Raw genomic sequence first — 18054 nt, 5'->3', positions numbered from 1 at the left:
TGTTTCCACCCGGTTTCGAACCGGGGACCTTTCGCGTGTTAGGCGAACGTGATGAACACTACACTACGGAAACCACGGGAGCACAGGTGCTTAAAAACAACATCCAAGGGCTTCCCTGGTGGCGCACTGGTTGAGAGTCCGCCTGCCGATGCAGAAAAAGCGGGTTCGTGCCCCGGTCCGGGAAGATCCCACATGTCGCAGAGCGGCTGAGCCCGTGAGCCATAGCCGCTGAGCCTGCGCGTCCGGAGCCTGTGCTCCGCAACCGGAGGGGCCACAATAGTGAGAGGCCCGCGTACCGCAAAACAAAACAAACAAACAAAAAAATCCAAGAAATGTATTATGTCTTGCCACAACTGGCCCACCAAAAAAAAACGATCCTGGGAGCACCTGCGATCTCTCAGGCAAGTACACTGCAGCTCCCGAGAGGTGTTAGCTTAGGGTTCCTCACCTCCCGCGAAGCAAGGTCCCTGGGGCTCCCACAGTCTAGATTCAGGCTCCCACATCCAAGGGTCTCCAGTTCCTCAGCCTAGCGCCGGAGATCAGGGATCCCCCCGCAGACTCCCCAGCTCCCTGAAGCCTCAGGAGCAGGGGGTTAGCTGCGTCTAGGCCTCAGGCGACCCAGCCTCACAGCAGCGTGGACACCGCCCCTCCAGGGCTGTAGAACCGCGCCTTGGTGGCCCTTTTCACGGAGCCGGCGGTCAGTGCGCTCGGCTCTTGGAAATGAGCGGTGCTTCGAATTCACCCAGGACCCATAGGAGTCGCCCTCGCCTCCCTCCCTCCCTCCCTCCCTCTCCCCTCCCACTCCACTGCCTCCCTCCCCTCTGCTCTGGTGCGCCTGACCCGCGCGCTCCTTCTTCACAAGCACTTTCGCAGCAGCACTTCTCCGGTGTCCTTTCCTGCAAAGGGGCTTCCTCAGGTTCCTGGTGCTGTGGCTTATTCTAGTAGTCTAGTTGAAGTCCAGTACTTTAATCACACTTTCACGTTTAGCAGGAACCGTAGCAAAGGCTGACGTCTCAGGTCATTTGGCTGTTGGAAAAACATCGAACATCAGCGCAGGGGAGAGCCGAATAAAACACCGCCTGAAGCTCCTCTACAGCCTAAAGAGAACAGATTCCAGGTTTCTGAAGTGGCAAGTGGGGTCTCCTCACGAAGACAAAGCTTCCTCCTGTCCTTGGAGGACAGGTCCCGCAGAAACTGGTTTTGAAGGAGATGCCAAAGGAAAGGAGCAACAGTAGCCTAACCAGTGATCTTGAGTTGAGATGTCTGTAAGTTACTCTCAAATGGTGTAGCAAATCATGTATATGGAGAGAGAGTGAGAAAGCAAGCTTGGAAAATGTTAACTGTGAGATTAGGTACAGAATAGACAATGTTAGTGTTTCAAAATTTTTGTATATTTAAAAGGTTTTATGTTTTTGTTTTCTTAACGAGTTTTTCAAAGTTAAGTCCCAGGTTCTCTTTGGATGAAAACTCCATATATGAGACACTAGGTTTCTGAAATAAAGGAAGAAAAGAGTGGAGTGGAGGGCAGAAGCCCTGGTGGTTCATCACATTTCCTCTCCCCCACATGGAGGGTGCCTGGCAATAGGAACCCTGAGGAGGGTCTTGCATCGCCCTTCTGGCAAACTACCTCTGTTCGGGAAGAGGAAGATTTAACGCAATTTAGAGCTTTGCTGACCTGGAATCGAATCCGGGCCGCAGCAGTAAAACACCAAATTGTAGCTACCAGGCAACCTGACATAACAAACCTCCATAATTTGGCTTCTCCAGTTGAAAACTGTAAGAATAAGGTTAGATTTTTGAGAATGGCAGAGCAGAAAAGGAGGCGATTCCCAGCGGCCCGCGGCTGAAGGCAGCTGTGAAAGGCTCCCAGCCCTTGCCCCACTGCTCATCACCTTTCACCTCTCCTGTTCTGGGTGACGCTTTGGGCTCTGAGGCCAGGCCGCAAGGTAAGTGGCTGGGTTCCATCCTGGTCTAGCTTTAGCGCTGTGTGCGGCAGAGCCAAGGTCATGCTCTCTTTCTGAACCTCGGTTTCCTTATGTGTCAGGTGCTGACTTGGCTCTCAGCGGCTGATGAGCGATTCCGTCTACTTCCTCATCTCTGAGCTCACTACAGGGGCTCTCCTGATAATGGCACGTGTAAGGACTCCTTTACGTGCCCCTACCAGCTGCAATTCTGGAGCCTGAAATTCGTCTACGTGTCTTTGGGTCGAGCACCCGGTGCGGAGTTGGGTCGGTCTCTCTTGTTCTGTCACGCAAATCAACGTGTTCCGCAAGCGTGCTGAGGTGGGGTAAGCAAGTGAGCTTCACAGGGATAAACTTCTTGTTTCCAGAGACAAAATACGTGTCAGCGTGTAGAGGAGATTTAGGCGCCACATGAGAAGGTGAGGGGATTTCCGAATGTAAAGATAACCTTAACTTGGCTTTGTCCTGGGCCCTTCTTGGTCTGTCTGTGGCCTTGTCTTCAAAGTGACACAGAGCAGACAAAGGAGGGATGGTTGCCAGTGCTGAGCAGGCTTTCAGGCAATAAGGGAACTCCTCCTGTATTTCGGGGGGATAAAGATACAGCTGCACGCGCTACCTCAATCCATCCCACTCGCCCCGTTTTTTGGTGTTTAAACGTGAATGTTAGTTTCAGAAAAGAATCGACGTGTTTCCGCCTGGTTTCGAACCAGGGACCTTTCGCGTGTTAGGCGAACGTGATAACCACTACACTACGGAAACAGCTCTTTCTCAGGTTTTTAAGGACACTTTCAAGAACTGTATCTCTTGCCACGACTGGCCACAAATATTTTCGAAAGCAAAAGACCTTGGGAGCACAGGCGAGCCCTCAGGTAAGGAGACTGAAGCTCCCGAGAGGCCCTCGTTTAGGGATCTTCGCCTCCCCCGAAGCGAGGTCCCTGGGGCCCTCACAGCTTCACTTCCCGATCCCGCATCCAACACACAGCTATGCACCGAGTGCAGGGATCGCCCCCGCGGACTCTCCAGCTCCCGGAAGCCCCAGGAGCCGGGGGTTAGGTGAGCCTGAGCCCCAGGCGACCTCGCATCCCAGCAGCGTGGACACCACCACTCCAAGGCTGCGGACCCGCGCCTCGGTGGCCCTTTTCACGGCGCAGGCGGTCAGTGCTCTGGGCTCTCGGAAATGATCGATGCTTCGAATCCACCCGGGAACCATAGGACCCGCCCTCCCCTCCCTCCCCTCTGCTCCTTCCTCGAAAGCCCTTTCGTAGCAGCCCTTCTCCGGCGTCTCCCGGCAAACGGGCTTCCTCAGGTTCCTGCCGCTGTGGCTTATTCTAGTCGTTTAGTTGAAGTCCAGTACTTTAATCACACTTTCACGCTTAGCAGGAACCGTAGCAAAGGCTGACATCTCAGGTCATTTGGCTGTTGGAAAAACATCGAACGTCAACGCAGGCCGAGCCGCGCTTCCCGGCCTGTATTGACTTCGTTTGAAGACCAGGCCCAGCAGAAAGCCGCGGAGGACGCAGGCGCGGTCCACGCCCATCTCACGACTGTTCATTCCTCCCTCGTCGTACGTGACATTCTTCTTGAGCAACAGTTTTGTTTTACCTTTTACAATGTCTGAAACGTCTTTTATTTGCCTTTTATAATTTTCCAGTTCAACAGGTCATGGAGAGCGAATTTTAACCTAGGAAGACAAAGAGGTAAAGGCCGTTTTGCCAGAAAGCCGGTGTCTGGAGGGTGTTTCGTGTTCACCTCACAGCACACGGCCAGCAGGCCGACAACTTTCTTTTTGCTGAAAAACTTTAATGCAACGTCGTCTGTGTGTCTGTGTCTCCCTGTCTGGTTTCCTTTAAAAGTAAAGCTTTACAAGTGTGGGGAAGCACGTGTCATTTTCTCCAGTCTTTGTTTTCCTTCTTTCTTATTGTGGCGGTCATCTCGTTTCCTTCACACGTGAGGTTCAAATGCTGCGACCCCGAGGAAGGCGCGGGCAGCGTGCGCACTGACCCCCAAGCCGCGGAGCTGTGCCTTGTTGCGCGCCGACACCAAGTGCCGTCGAGGGTGCGACCGGACTGCAGCATCCTCGCCAGCGCTGGAGGGCTGAGTCCCCAAAGAGGCGGACTTGAAAATAGCTTTAGATCAGGACATTTCATGAGATTTTCCCCCTTTTCCCTCCCCTCCAGGTTCCAGTTTTCACCTCCCACGCGCAGCCAGAGGAACGGATTCGCTGTCTTTCGGTCGCGTCCGGCGCGCTGCCGTCCCACGTGGACAGGACGAGGGAGCGGTCGTCCTTTCCCCGACAGGGGCGGAGGGACAGCGGGCCCCCGAGGGACCACAAACACACACCCGCGCCGCTGGGGCCCGCAAACCCGATCAGGCGGCCCTTGGAGCCTCCCTGCAGCCGCAAGGGAAGGCGCGGGGCTCCAGAGCCGGCGAGAGGAGCACGCTGAGGGCACCCGGCCCCGGCCCTGGCCTCGAGGACGGGCCCGGAAGATGGACGCAGCCCAGGAAAAAGCGCAAGGGTCGCCCAACGCCCCCATCCGAGGTTCAGGGTGAGGGAGCCGAGGGTTACACTGATTTCCCCGCCTTTATCAGGTGAGTCGTTTACCCAAGTCCAGAGTCTCGGAAAGGAGGGACTGTGTGAGCCAAACTCCACCTGGACCGAGAAGCAAACCTAACTAACTGCATGTGGGGTCTGAGGAAAACGCTGCGTCAGAGACAACTCTTGGTCGGAGCCTTAGGACCTGGAGTTGGCGTCATCTAAGGCGGGAGAACGGCAGGCGCCGCAGGTAGTGAGGGGAAGACCCGGAATCCAGGTCTGGGCGCGCAGCCCTGTTTGAAAGCGTTTTCCGTCCAGCCGTCCCCGATCCTGCATCCGCCGGGAGTCTTTTATGGTGTTGGGGATCCCGGGGTTTCATCCCGCGCGCCTCCCCTCCTGTCTCTACAGCCCCTGCCCCGGCGGCCTGCTCTCCACACGCGGTCGCCTGGCAAAGGGGTGGCTCCAGGGCAGTTCTGAGGTGCGGCCCAGACGGGGCAACTCACTGGGGACTTGCGGCCCCGGCGGGCCTCGCGGGCGCGTTCACTGTCCCGCAGAGCGCTCGGCCTTTCGCGTGGGGCTCCTCTTTTGGAGAAAGCAGGGAGGGAACGTTCTTCGGGTACAGCTCCTTGGAGGGAGGTGCGGCACTCAGAACAGGAGGACGGGAGACAGCAGACACTCATTATAGGCTTCCTACCATCACTTACAAGTCGTCTTGCGAGCAGCTCCCTGGTGGTCTAGTGGTTAGGATTCGGCGCTTTCACCGCCGCGGCCCGGGTTCGATTCCCGGTCAGGGAGATTTAGGTTTTGTTGTGTTGGTTTTTCTCCCTTCTTCTTTGTGGCATCTCAGCACCCAGCAGTCTTCACTTCCTCCTCACAAGTGTTATGTACCCCAAGGTGCAGATGCAGTAGATCTCTGCACTGAATCCTTAAGCCAGTGAGGTGGGCCCCAGGTCCAAGGCTTCTCCCAGGCTGGGAGAGGGGAGGTGTGATGAGCATCCTGGGCAGCCCCTCGCCTCCACGCCTTCCTTCATTTCAGATACTACAGTCTCACTTTCAGGGTCCATCTAAAGAGAACTCGGGACCTGAGTATGAATTACTCCTTTAAAAAAACAAAAAAACCCACAAAACTTTGACACCTATGAAAATTTGCAAGAATAGTAACCGCATATATTCTTCAGCAAAACGCACATTTTCCCACATTTGCTTTCTCAGTCTCTCTCCATGTACATAATTTGCTACACCATTTGACAGTAACTTGCAGACATCTCAACTCAAGATCACTGGGCTGCTGTTGCTTCCTTCTTTACCGTGTCCCTCAAAACCAGCTTTTGTGGCATCTGTCCTCTAAGGCCAGGGTAAGATTTTGTCCTGGCGAGGAGGTCCCTCTTGCCCTGTTCTCTGTGGGCTATAAGAAGCTTCAGGTGGAAATTTATTCCACTCTTCCTGATAGTGCAGGCCAGGCACACCTTGAGCTTGTAGGAGGAACATGTCTATGCTGGTATTCCCCCCAGGACCTGCTGCCCTGTGGACTCTGCTTTGTTGCTTTGGTGGGCTGTGGAGTCTTGAGTCCACTGCCCAGTGGAACCACCTACCTTGGGAGAGACCCTTCAGGGAAGTGCAGCTGCCCCCTTGCTTCTTGCCTGGCTCTCTCTCCTGCTAGGATTTTCATTTGTTTGTTTATAACAATTTACTTTACTCACTTCCCCTCTCTCCTCCTCCTTCCCCTCTGGTAACCATTACTCTGTTCTCTGTACCTATGTGTTTTTTTTGTATGGTTTGTTCATTCACTTAAATTTTTTTAATTCCACATATGGGTGAAATCACACGGTATTTGTCTTTATTTACCTGACTTATTTCACTTAGCATAATACCCTGAAGTCCATCCATGTTGTAGCAAATGGCAAGATTTCTTTTTTTTTAAAGGCTGAATAGTACTCCATTGTGTATGTATGCCACATCTTTTTTATACATTCACCTGTTGATGGACACTTGGGTTGTTTCCATATCTTGGCTATTGTAAATTATGCTTTGATGTATGTATGGGTGTATATATCTATTCCAATGACTGGTTTTGTATTTTCTGGATAAATACCTAGAAGTGGAATAGCTGGATCATATGGCAGAGTCTTATTCTTACTTTTTTGCAGAATTCCCATACCGTTTTCCATAGTGGCTTCACCATTTTACATTCCTACCAACATTGTAAAGGGTTCTGACTCAACAAAAAGGTGAAGAATCTTTCTGAGGTGGGAGGATGAGGGGAGCAGGTGGAAAATTATCAAAAGTAGGGGATAATTCTCAAGAGCTTTCCAGAATTGTCTGTATCACTGCTGTCAGGTAGGTGGCTGCCTTGTAATAGTGGTGCTTAGTCTGTTTTTTTAAAAATAAGATAACCTCATTAAATTTTAAAAAAATATTTTGGAAATGTATTTTTGAGAATCTGGAGATTAGTAAGACAAGTTTCTGGCAGTACACAGCATTGTTCTACTCTAAATCACCCTGAAACTGTTAAGTGACTTTCATATATTTAGATTATTTAACATTTAATTACTGAATCCATGCTTTAATAACACAGGTAACAATGGTACTTGGTCTTAAATGGTCCTGGCTCCAGTCTGAGGCAACCTGATTTGTGGTTCATATTCAACTGTGCCTCTCCCCAACATAGGGTAGTAACCAAGCTTCTATATCCAGGATCCCAGAGGAATCCAAGGACACGCTTGATTTTTTTCCCTTGTCCTTCCATAGACACCCTTGAGAAAAAGGATACATGAAAGTCTTTCACAAAAGCAGTTTCTGCCTGCTTTCCATCTGAGATACTTTCCTGTAAGAAGAACCAACCAAGGGAACAAACTTTAGTTGTCTTAAGGAAGCTTCTCTGTCTTTTATGCTTTCCTTAATCCTGAGTAAAATATCTCACTTGATGACCTGTAGCTCAGCATAAATAAACAAATACACACATATGAAAGTAAATTAAAGACAGGAAACTAGATGACACAGGTATTGGGAAGATAGAAACGCAATTGCTCCCTTAGAAAACATCATTATCTACATCAAAACAAAGAATCAAAGTTGAAAGAAGAGAAAGCAGAGTCAACATGGTAGTCTGTGTTTCCTGGTCCTTGGCTTGGCCCTGCACTAGGTCGTGGCCCAGTGATGTGAATAATTGACACTTGGCTTCATGGCTGGTCTTCTGTCCAATTCAAACATGTAATCAAGGGCTGACTTGGAACAGATTTTCACCATTTTAAAGCAGCCAAATGCCCTGAGACCTTCAGCCTTGGCTAGGGGACTGTTTAAAACATGAAGCCCTGGTTAAAGTATTAGACTTGAAATTTGATCAAATAGAACAAAGTGACAAGAGCCAGAGAGAGCTCCTATTTCTGAGAGAAAGGCAAGAAAGAGGCACTGGAATTTGAAAGAAATGACCTGGTAGAGCAATGTCATGAAAAGGAAGGAAAAGGTGGGGGAGGGGAGGAGTCCCACAGTTCCTGGCTTGCAAGGAGCTGTCTCATGCCTCTGATGTGTGCACGTCCCCTAGCTCCTGCAGCTTCCGGGAGCTCCAAGGTCCAAGAGGTGAAAACTTTCAGTTGGTGTTCTGTTCTCAAATCAGGAGTCCTGACTGAGATGTGGGATTCTGAATCCAGGTTGTGAAAATCCTGGGCCCTTTCTTCCAGGGAAAGGCAATACAGCCCCAAAGCAAGAGCCTATGGAGTGCTGAGCTCTCATGGAGATATTGCTCCTGGTGTAGAATGCAGTTGAATTTTGGACATCACATGCCCTAAATTTGGACACAGCAGGCAGCACTGAACTCAGAAAGGAGTGGGGACACTACAGTGGAGAGGTTGCCTCAGCGTGAAAAATGTTCACTCAAAAACTGGGTAGAATCACCTTTTTTTTTTTTTTTAAAGACAATGTACTCTTTTCAGAAAGGTCATGTTTGAAATACAAGAAATATAAGAGACATCTTGCATCCTTGGACTCCAAAGGAACTCTAGAGATAGATCTAAGCTCACTGAACTAAGCAAGAGCTGGAAACAAGTTTGGAGCACACCAAGCCTGCCTCCCAGGGATGCACAGTTACAAAGAACCAAATGCTGGCAACATAAGAAAACTACTTTGAGGGCAAATTTTACCTTTAATTTCCAGAGCTTAGATTAAAATATTTCTATTATGTCCACCAACACTCTACTAATTAGGGCTTTTTGTTATCAGATTTAAATGATAAGGGCAAAGAGGATGAGATAACTGCTGAAATGACAGCAAAACTCAACCATGTAGGGAATCTACCTGAAAAGATTCAAAAGGAAGCTTTGATTCCAGGTAGGTTTATGCCACCAAACCCACTTAGTTGGTAGCCCAAGGGACTGGTGACCCTGAAGTCTTTGTACCATACTCTAGAATGTGCCTACAAGAACCTAGGCTTGTGTCTCTTTCATTCTCTCCTCTTTCAAACTTCTCTAGCTTTGGGAGCCTGGGGAGGCTTCAGACATTGGAGACATGACTGAGGAGGTCATGTCATGGAACACATTTTGGGGCTCATGAGAACACCTGTTAGTTAAATGATTTCAAGGCTAGACTGACAGTCAACTGCCCTCCCATAACTTGTTCCTTACCTCCCTCAGAATGAAAGCTTCTGTAAATTCCATCTACAAACTGAGAAGTGGAAACATTACTTCTCTTTGGTGGGAGTGATATGTCTTATGGATTCAGAAGCCTCCTTCCAACCACTTTTGACTGCCATTTCTCCTCAGCCCCATGGTGAATGCAAAGGCTTCCATTTTAGCTTAACACCCAGAGCTAACTTCACAGCTGCCAGCAGTGTCACTTCAAATTTCTCTTTGTAGGGAAAGCAAATATTCAAGTGTTAGTTTTCTAAGCTTTTTTTTCTACAAAATACCCTGGGATGGACAAATTGCTCTTCTTTGAGTTGATGTCTATCCAGGGAACAAGCCTGTAGTAATGTCAACAATATCATAATTCTCCATTTACCTCCTGTTCCTGAGAGAGAGGGCCAGGGGCTTGAAGAAGGACATGCTGCAGGAGGACAGGAATAAATGAAAATCTAATGAGAGGAAGTAGAAGGATGGTGAGGCAAGTGAGACAGAACACTGAGGCCTCCAAGGTGGTTCAAGCCTTGCCTTGTTTTGTTGAAAACCTAGGTAGTACAAATGCCTGGTTTAATATTTGGGAGGAGGGAGTAAGATGTGTGTTTGAGTTTGTGGGCGTGGGCACAAGAAAGTGGCGTGGTAGCAGAAATCCAGGATGCTGAAGTTCCTGGTCATCTTTGTGTAGTGCCATTGTTCTATGTTTAGCATTGTTGTAGTGACACCCTTGGTTAGAATTGAGTGATAATAAATGGAGTGGTTCCATATTATCTGGAATTGGATCTTGGACCCGACTAGATGTGAAATTATTAATGACCCTGATGTCAGAGACCACTTTCAGTTCATGGCATGCAGTAGCAAAACATTTTCCCAAATCATTGTCTGCAGACACCTGTATTTAGATTCTCACAGAAAGTAAGGATTAGAGTGGTCAAATAGTTGCTGCCAGAGAACATTTTAGTGAAGATATGAGTGTGACGGGTTGGTTACTTCCATGTAAACTGGAGGAATTGGGGAAACAAAATGATGAGCTCAAGGTTCTAAGTTCCTAGCTCAAGATTTAGGTTAGGGACCTGAAAGATTCTATAACCATATTTAAAACAAAACAAAACAAAACAACCTTCAAACCTTGTCTAGTAGTATCACTGTAGGCCCGAGCTCTGCAAACTAAACCTAAATTGAATTTCCAACATCACAGAATCTCTTATGTTAAAGTCAGGGAATTTATTAAGAAGGACTGGTATCATTGGGATGGGGTCTTATGGATAGATTCTGATGAAGGTGGGGCTCTTGAAACCCTAAATTGCCCCAAGCCTCAGGTTACCTGAGAAGCAGCCCTTCCTCCCTTGTTTGAGGAGGTTACATGAAGGAGGTTACCTCCACTTACCTGAAGAAGCTCGAAGGTCTCCCTATAACATCTGAGTAGTTGCTTTACATGGGTCTGCTGATCCTCCTCAGGACCTACTGCTACCATGTATCAGATTTGCTTTGTATCAGACTCATTTTTTAGAAGCAATGACAGAAAATTTTCCAGCCACAATTAACATTATAAACCACTGATCCAAGGAGTCAAATGATCCTCAAGCACTATAAACATGAAGAAGACCACACCTAGTCACATAATAATTAAATTGCTCAAATCAGTTGGGAAAAAAATCTCAAAGGCAGCCAGAGGGATAACACATGCTACATACAGAAAATAAATATAATGTCAGATTTCTCATCAGAAGCACTGCAGCAAGTGAAAAAGACAGTGGAGCAACATCTTTAAAGAACTGAGAGAAAAAAGTCAACATGGAATTCTATGGCGCCTATCCTCAAAAAAGTCTTTCAACAATAAAGGTGAATAACGATATTTACAGACATACAATTGCTGAAAGACTTCATCACCAGCAACCCAAACCACAAGAAAGGTTAAAGTAGTCCTCCAGGAAGAAAGAAACTCACATCAGAGGGAAATCTCCATATGCACAAAGGGATGAAGGACAACAGAAATGGTATCTGCGTGAAAAATATATAACCTTTTCCCCTTCTTATTTAAATCTCTTTAAAAACATGGGACAGTTTAAAGAAAAGTAATAACCTTGGGTTGTGGGGTTTATAACATACTCAAAGTAAAATGCATGACAACGATAGCATAAAGGCAAGCAGGGGAGAAAAGTGAAGACATCACTTGAAGGCAGGCTGTGGTAAGTTACAGACGTCTGCTCTAAAGCCTAAAGCAGTTGCTGAAATAACAAAATAAAGAGTTATAGCTAATAAGCCAACAAAGGGGAGAGAATGGAACCGTTTACAAAAAACCGTGTATATCTCATAAAACAATTGTGCATCAGGCACTCTAACCATAGGCATGTGTACAAGAATGATGACTGCAGTATTGTTCGTAATAATAAAAGCATATAAGCAAATTAATTTCAAAGTTATATGTAAAGGGCTCAATAAATACTAGTACAAACAAGGGACGAAACTTCACTGTTAAAAGGAACCCAGAGGTAACGATGAGATGACAAAGTGACCTACCTGTTTCCTTCAGAGCTCTTCTGTGAGGATCAGTGATGATCTCGGCTTAGGTTCTCTTGTTATGGAGAAGACATAGGTGAAAAGGAGGGTAATAGAGGCCTAGCTTCAAGTTTATGTGAAAGGATGTGCAAGACAAAAATAACTGCAAACCTTTTAATTACATCCTTAAAAAGCCAGGAGGGGCGTCTCTGACTGGGCTCGAACCACCAACCTTTACGATTAATAACCGACCGCGCTCACCGATTGCGCCACAGAGACACCTGAACCTTACCTTCCCTCTCCCTGCTTCCCCACCTCATCCCACAGAGAGCAAGCACGCCTTCCACTTTAGGCGGAGCCACCCGCCTTTCGCAGGACAGTTGTATTGATTCCAAAGCCACGGAAAACCAGAGAAACTCGTGGGAAAGCCGTGCGTTGGGCGATTCCGAAGGCAGAAAGGCAGCCAAGCGTCCCCGCCGCGCCTTGCTCCACACCCGCCGCAGATGCCAGCGCCCCGGAGTCGTCCGGGGCCGCGACACCCCGGGCTTGAGCCGAGTGGGACTCAAGGGAAGCTGAATGCCCCATGGGCTCATAACGGTTCTTTCGGTTCTTTGCTCCGCCTTCACCCGACAGTCTGAGCCACTGGCGCTGCCCTCCCTCAGCTCAGCCAAGGTAGGTGGGCCGGGAGCCGGAAGAAGGCGGTGGGGAGGGTTGGTCAAAAGAGGAAATGTAAGGAGGAGGGAATGAAGCAAGGGAGGCAAGGACAAAGCAAAGATACTTCCCAGGAGACCTGATCTGAGGCACCGGCTGGACGCAGGGGAGATGAGAAATGCATCAGAATGCGAAGGGAATAACGGAGGGAAGACGAGAGGGAAACTCACGAATACTTGCAGTTTTCAACAACAGAACAGCTAAATAATTGGAAGCAATTTATATTAAAAGTAGTAGCGCAAAAACTAGCCTCGCCGCCGGCTCAGTAGCGCGCCGTGATCGTATAGTGGTTAGTACTCTGCGTTGTGGCCGCAGCAACCTCGGTTCGAATCCGAGTCACGGCAGTGTTCCCCTTTTTTTCTGCGTTGTATCTGTTACCAGAACAACTCTTTAGTCACCAAACGGAGTAAAGTCAGGAGAACAGGGGTCAACCCAACAGTGCACTAGGCTGAAGCGCTCTGCACTTAAACCACGTCTCACCATTTAAGAGAAAATACCTAAAGATCAGGTTCAAGCTCTAAATGAAACTCGTGTGTGGCTTCGACGACGGAAATGGTGTAGTCTTATAGGGATTTTTGTTGTTGTTGTTGAAATATTTCAAACAGCAGTGAGGCTTTTTTACACAAAAAGAAACAGATTTTATTATTTTTTAACATCTTTATTGGAGTATAATTGCTTTACAATGGTGTGTTAGTTTCTGCTGTGTAACAAAGTGAGTCAGCTATGCATACACATATAACCCCATATCTCCTCCCTCTTGCGTCTCCCTCCCACTCTCCCTATCCCACACCTTTAGGAGGACACAAAGCACCAAGCTGATCTCCCTGTGCTATGCGGATGCTTCCCTCTAGCTATCTACTTTACATTTGGTAGTGTATATATGTCCATGCCATTCTCTCCCTTCGTCCCAACTTCCCCTTCCCCCTCCCCGTGTCCTCAAGTCCATTCTCTACGTCTATGTCTTTACTCCTGTCTTGCCCCTAGGTTCTTCAAAACCTTTTTTTTTTTTTTTTTTAGATTCCACATATATGTGTTAGCATACGGTATTGGTTTTTCTCTTTCTGACTTACCTCACTCTGTATGACAGTCTCTAGGTCTATTCACCTCAGTACAAATAACTCAATTTTGTTTCTTTTTATGGCTGAGTAATATTCCATTGTATATATGTGCCACATCTTCCTCATCCGTTCATCTGTTGAGGGACACTTAGGTTGCTTCCATGTCCTGGCTATTGTAAATAGAGCTGCAATGAACATTGTGGTACATGACTCTTTTTGAATTATGGTTTTCTCAGAGTATATGCTCAGTAGTGGGATTGCTGGGTCCTATGGTAGTTCTATTTTTAGATTTTTAAGGAACCTCCATACTGTTCTCTACAGTGGCTGTACCAATTCACATTCCCACCAACAGTGCAAGAGGGTTCCCTTTTCTCCACACCCTCTCCAGCATTTATTATTTGTAGATTTTTTGATGATGGCAATTTGACCAGTATGAGGTGATACTTCATTGTAGTTTTGATTTGCATTTCTCTGATGATTAATGATGTTGAGCATTCTTTCATGTGTTTGCTGGCAATCTATATATCTTCTTTGGAGAAATGTCTATTTAGGTCTTCTGCCCATTTTTGGATTGGGTTGTTTGTTTTTCTGATATTGAGCTGTATGAGAGGCTTGTAAATTTTGGAGATTAATCCTTCTTCAGTTGCTTCATTTGCAAATATTTTTTCCCATGCTGAGGGTTGTCTTTTCGTCTTGTTTATGGTTTCCTTTGCTGTGCAAAAGCTTTTAAGTTTCATTAGTTCCCATTTGTTTATTTTTGTTTTTCTTTCCATTTGTCTAGGAGGTGGGTCAAAAATGATCTTGCTGTGATTTATGTCATGGAGAGTTCTGCCTATGTTTTCCTCTAAGAGTTTAAGAGTATCTGGCCTTAAATTTAGGTCTTTAATCCATTTAGAGTTTATTTTTGTGTATGGTGTTAGGGAGTGTTCTAATTTCATTCTTTTACATGTAGCTGTCCAGTTTTCCCACCACCACTTATTGAAGAGGCTGCTTTTTTTCCATTGTATATTCTTGCCTCCTTTATCAAAGATAAGGTGACCATATATGCATGGGTTATCTCTGGGCTTTCTATCCTGTTCCACTGCTCTATATTTCTGTTTTTGTGCCAGTATCAAACTGTGTTGATTACTGTAGCTTTGTGGTATAGTCTGAAGTCAGGGAGCCTGATTCCTCCCGCTCCGTTTTTCTTTCTCAACATTGCTTTGGCTATTCGGGGTCTTTTGTGTTTCCATACAAATTGTGAAGTTTTTTGTTCTAGTTCTGTAAAAGATGCCATTGGTAGTTTGATAGAGATTGCACTAAATCTGTAGATTGCTTTGGGTAATATAATCATTTTCACAATATTGATTTTTCCAATACAAGAACATGGTATACCTCTCCATCTGTTTCTATCGTCTTTAATTTCTTTCATCAGTGTCTTATAGTTTCCTGCATGCAGGTCTTTTGTCTCCTTAGGTGGGTTTATTCCTAGGTATTTTATTCTTTTTGTTGTGATGGTAAATGGGAGAGTTTCCCTAATTTCTCTTTCATATTTTTCATCATTAGTATATAGGAATGTAAGAGATTTCTGTGCATTAATTTTGTATCCTGCTACTTTACCAAATTCATTGATTAGCTCTAGTAGTTTTCTGGTGGCATCTTTAGGATTCCCTACGTGTAGTATAATGTCACCTGCAAACAGTGACAGTTTTACTTCTTTTCTGATTTGGATTCCTTTTATTTCCTTTTCTTCTCTGATTGCTGTGGCTAAAACTTCCAAAACTATGTTGAATAATAGTGGTGAGAGTGGGCAGTCTTGTCTTGTTCCTGATCTTAGTGAAAATGGTTTCAGTTTTTCACCATTGAGAACGATGTTGGCTGTGGGTTTGTCATACATGGCCTTTATTATGTTGAGGTAAGTTCCCTCTATGCATACTTTCTGGAGGGTTTTTATCATAAATCGGTGTTGAATTTTGTTGAAACCTTTTTCTACATCTATTGAGATGGTTTTTCTCCTTCAATTTGTTAATATGGTTTATCACATTGATTGATTTGCATATATTGAAGAATCCTTGCATTCCTAGGATAAACCCCACTTGATCATTGTGTATGGTGTGTTGTTGGATTCTGTTTGCTAGTATTTTGTTGAGGATTTTTGCATCTATGTTCATCAGTGATATTGGCCTGTAGTTTTCTTTCTTTGTGACATCTTTTTCTGGTTTTGGTATCAGGGTGACGGTGGCCTCATAGAATGGGTTTGGGAGTATTCCTCCCTCTGCTATATTTTGGAAGAGTTTGAGAAGGATAGATGTTAGCTCTTCTCTAAATATTTGATAGAATTTGCCTGTGAAGCCATCTGGTCCTGGGCTTTTGTTTTTTAGAAGATTTTTAATCACAGTTTCAATTTCAGTGCTTGTGATTGGTCTGTTTATATTTTCTATTTCTTCCCGGTTCATTCATTGTGCTTTTCTAAGAATTTGTCCATTTCTTCCAGGTTGTCTATTTTATTGGCATAGAGTTGCTTGTAGTAATCTCTCATGATCCTTTGTATTTCTGCAGAGTCAGTTGTTACTTCTCCTTTTTCATTTCTAATTCTGTTGATTTGAGTCTTCTCCCTTTCTTTCTTGATGAATCTGGCTAATGGTTTATCAATTTTGTTTATCTTCTCAAAGAAGCAGCTTTTAGTTTTATTGATCTTTGTTATTGTTTCCTTCATTTCTTTTTCATTTATTTCTGAACTGATCTTTATGATTTCTTTCCTTCTGCCAACTTTGGGGGGGTTTGTTTGTTTTCTTTGTCTAATTTCTTTAGGTGTAAGTTTAGGTTGTTTATTTGAGAAGTTCCTTGTTTCTTGAAGTAGGATTGTATTGCTATAAATTTCCCTCTTAGAACTGCTTTTGCTGCATCCTATAGGTTTTGGGTCTTTGTGTTTTCATTGTCATTTGTTTCTAGGTATTTTTTATTTCCTCTTTGCTTTCTTCAGTTATCTTTGGTTATTTAGTAGTGTATTGTTTAGCCTCCACGTGTGTGTAATTTTTACAGATTATTTCCTGTAATTGATACCTAGTCTCATAGAATTGTAGTCAGAAAATACACTTGATAAGAGTTCAATTTTCTTAAATTTACCAAGGCTTGATTTGTGACCCAAGATATGGTCCATCCTGAGGAATGTTCCATGAGCACTTGAGAAGATAGTGTATTCTGTTGTTTTTGGATGGAATGTCCTATAAATATCAATTAAATACATCTTGTTTAATGCATCATTTAAAGCTTGTGTTTCCTTATTTATTTTCATTTTGGATGATCTGTCCATTGGTGAAAGTGGGGTGTTAAAGTTCTCTGCTATTATTGTGTTACTGTTGATTTCCTCTTTTATGGCTGTTAGCATTTGCCTTATATATTGAGGTGCTCCTATGCTGGGTGCATAAATATTTACAATTGTTATATCTTCTTCTTGGATTGATCCCTTGATCATTATATAGTGTCCTTCTTTGTCTCTTGTAATAGTCCTTATGTTAAAGTGTATTTTTTCTTATATGAGAATTGCTAGTCCACCTTTCTTTTGATTTCCATTTGCATGGAATATCTTTTTCCATCCCATCACTTTCAGTCTGTATGTGTCCCTAGGTCTGAAGTAGGTTTCTTGTAGACAGCATATATATGTGTCTTGTCTTTGTATCCATTCAGCCAGTTGTCTTTTGGTTGGAACATTTAATCCATTTACATTTAAGGTAGTGATCGATATGTATGTTCCTATTACCATTTTCTTAATTGTTTTGGGTTTGTTTTTGTAGGTCGTTTCCTTCTCTTGTGTTTCCTGCCTGGAGAAGTTCCTTTAACATTTGTTGTAAAGCTGGTTTGGTGGTGCTGAATTCTCTTAGCTTTTACTTGTCTGTAAAGGTTTTAATTTCTCCTTCAAATATGAATGAGATCCTCGCTGGGTAAAGTAATCTTGGTTACAGGTTTTTCCCTTTCATCACTTTAAATATGTCTTTCCACTCCCTTCTGGCTTGCCAAGTTTCTGCTGAGAGATCAGCTGTTAACCTTATGGGGATTCCCTTGTATGCTATTTGTTGTTTTCCCCTTGCTGCCTTTAATATTTTTTCTTTGTATTTAATTTTTTTTTTTTTTTTTTTTTTTTTTTTTTTGCAGTACGTGGGCCTCTCACCATTGTGGCCTCTCCTGTTGCAGAGCACAGGCTCTGGATGCGCAGGCTCAGTGGCCATGGCTCATGGGCCCAGCCACTCCGCGGCATGTGGGATCTTCCTGGACTGGGGCACGAACCCGTGTCCCCTGCATCGGCAGGCAGACTCTCAACCACTGCACCACCAGGGAAGCCCTGTATTTAATTTTTGATAGTTTGATAAATATGTGTCTTGGCGTGTTTCTCATTGGATTTATCCTGTATGGGACTCTCTCTGCTTCCTGGACTTGATTGACTATTTCCTTTTCCATATTAGGGAAGTTTTCAACTATAATCTCTTCAAATATTTTCTCAGTCCCTTTCTTTTTCTCTACTTCTTCTGGGACCCCTATAATTCGAATGTTGGTGTGTTTAATATTGTCCCAGAAGTCTCTGAGACTGTCCTCAATTCTTTTCATTCTTTTTTCTTTATTCTGCTCTGCAGTAGTTATTTCCACTATTTTACCTTCCAGGTCACTTATCTGTTCTTCTGCCTCAGTTATTCTGCTATTGATTCCTTCTA

The 18054-nt window shown here is 45.0% G+C and overlaps 4 non-coding genes across 4 annotated transcripts; 2 read left to right on the top strand and 2 right to left on the bottom strand.

The window, feature by feature from the left end:
- Positions 1-73, bottom strand: TRNAV-AAC (transfer RNA valine (anticodon AAC)). The gene has a single exon. It is a non-coding gene; the product is annotated as a tRNA-Val (tRNA).
- A 2574-nt stretch (positions 74-2647) lies between these two features.
- On the bottom strand, positions 2648-2720 carry TRNAV-AAC (transfer RNA valine (anticodon AAC)). Its single transcript has one exon. It is a non-coding gene; the product is annotated as a tRNA-Val (tRNA).
- Positions 2721-5217: 2497 nt separating this feature from the next.
- TRNAE-UUC (transfer RNA glutamic acid (anticodon UUC)) lies at positions 5218-5289 on the top strand. Its single transcript has one exon. It is a non-coding gene; the product is annotated as a tRNA-Glu (tRNA).
- Positions 5290-12583: 7294 nt separating this feature from the next.
- TRNAH-GUG (transfer RNA histidin (anticodon GUG)) lies at positions 12584-12655 on the top strand. The gene has a single exon. It is a non-coding gene; the product is annotated as a tRNA-His (tRNA).
- The last annotated feature ends 5399 nt before the right edge of the window (positions 12656-18054 follow it).

Source organism: Delphinus delphis, chromosome 1, assembly GCF_949987515.2.
Source record: "Delphinus delphis chromosome 1, mDelDel1.2, whole genome shotgun sequence".
Classification (NCBI taxonomy): Eukaryota; Metazoa; Chordata; class Mammalia; order Artiodactyla; family Delphinidae; genus Delphinus; species Delphinus delphis.
Note: the sequence above shows the minus strand (reverse complement) of the source record. Positions and strands in the feature narration are given on the sequence as shown.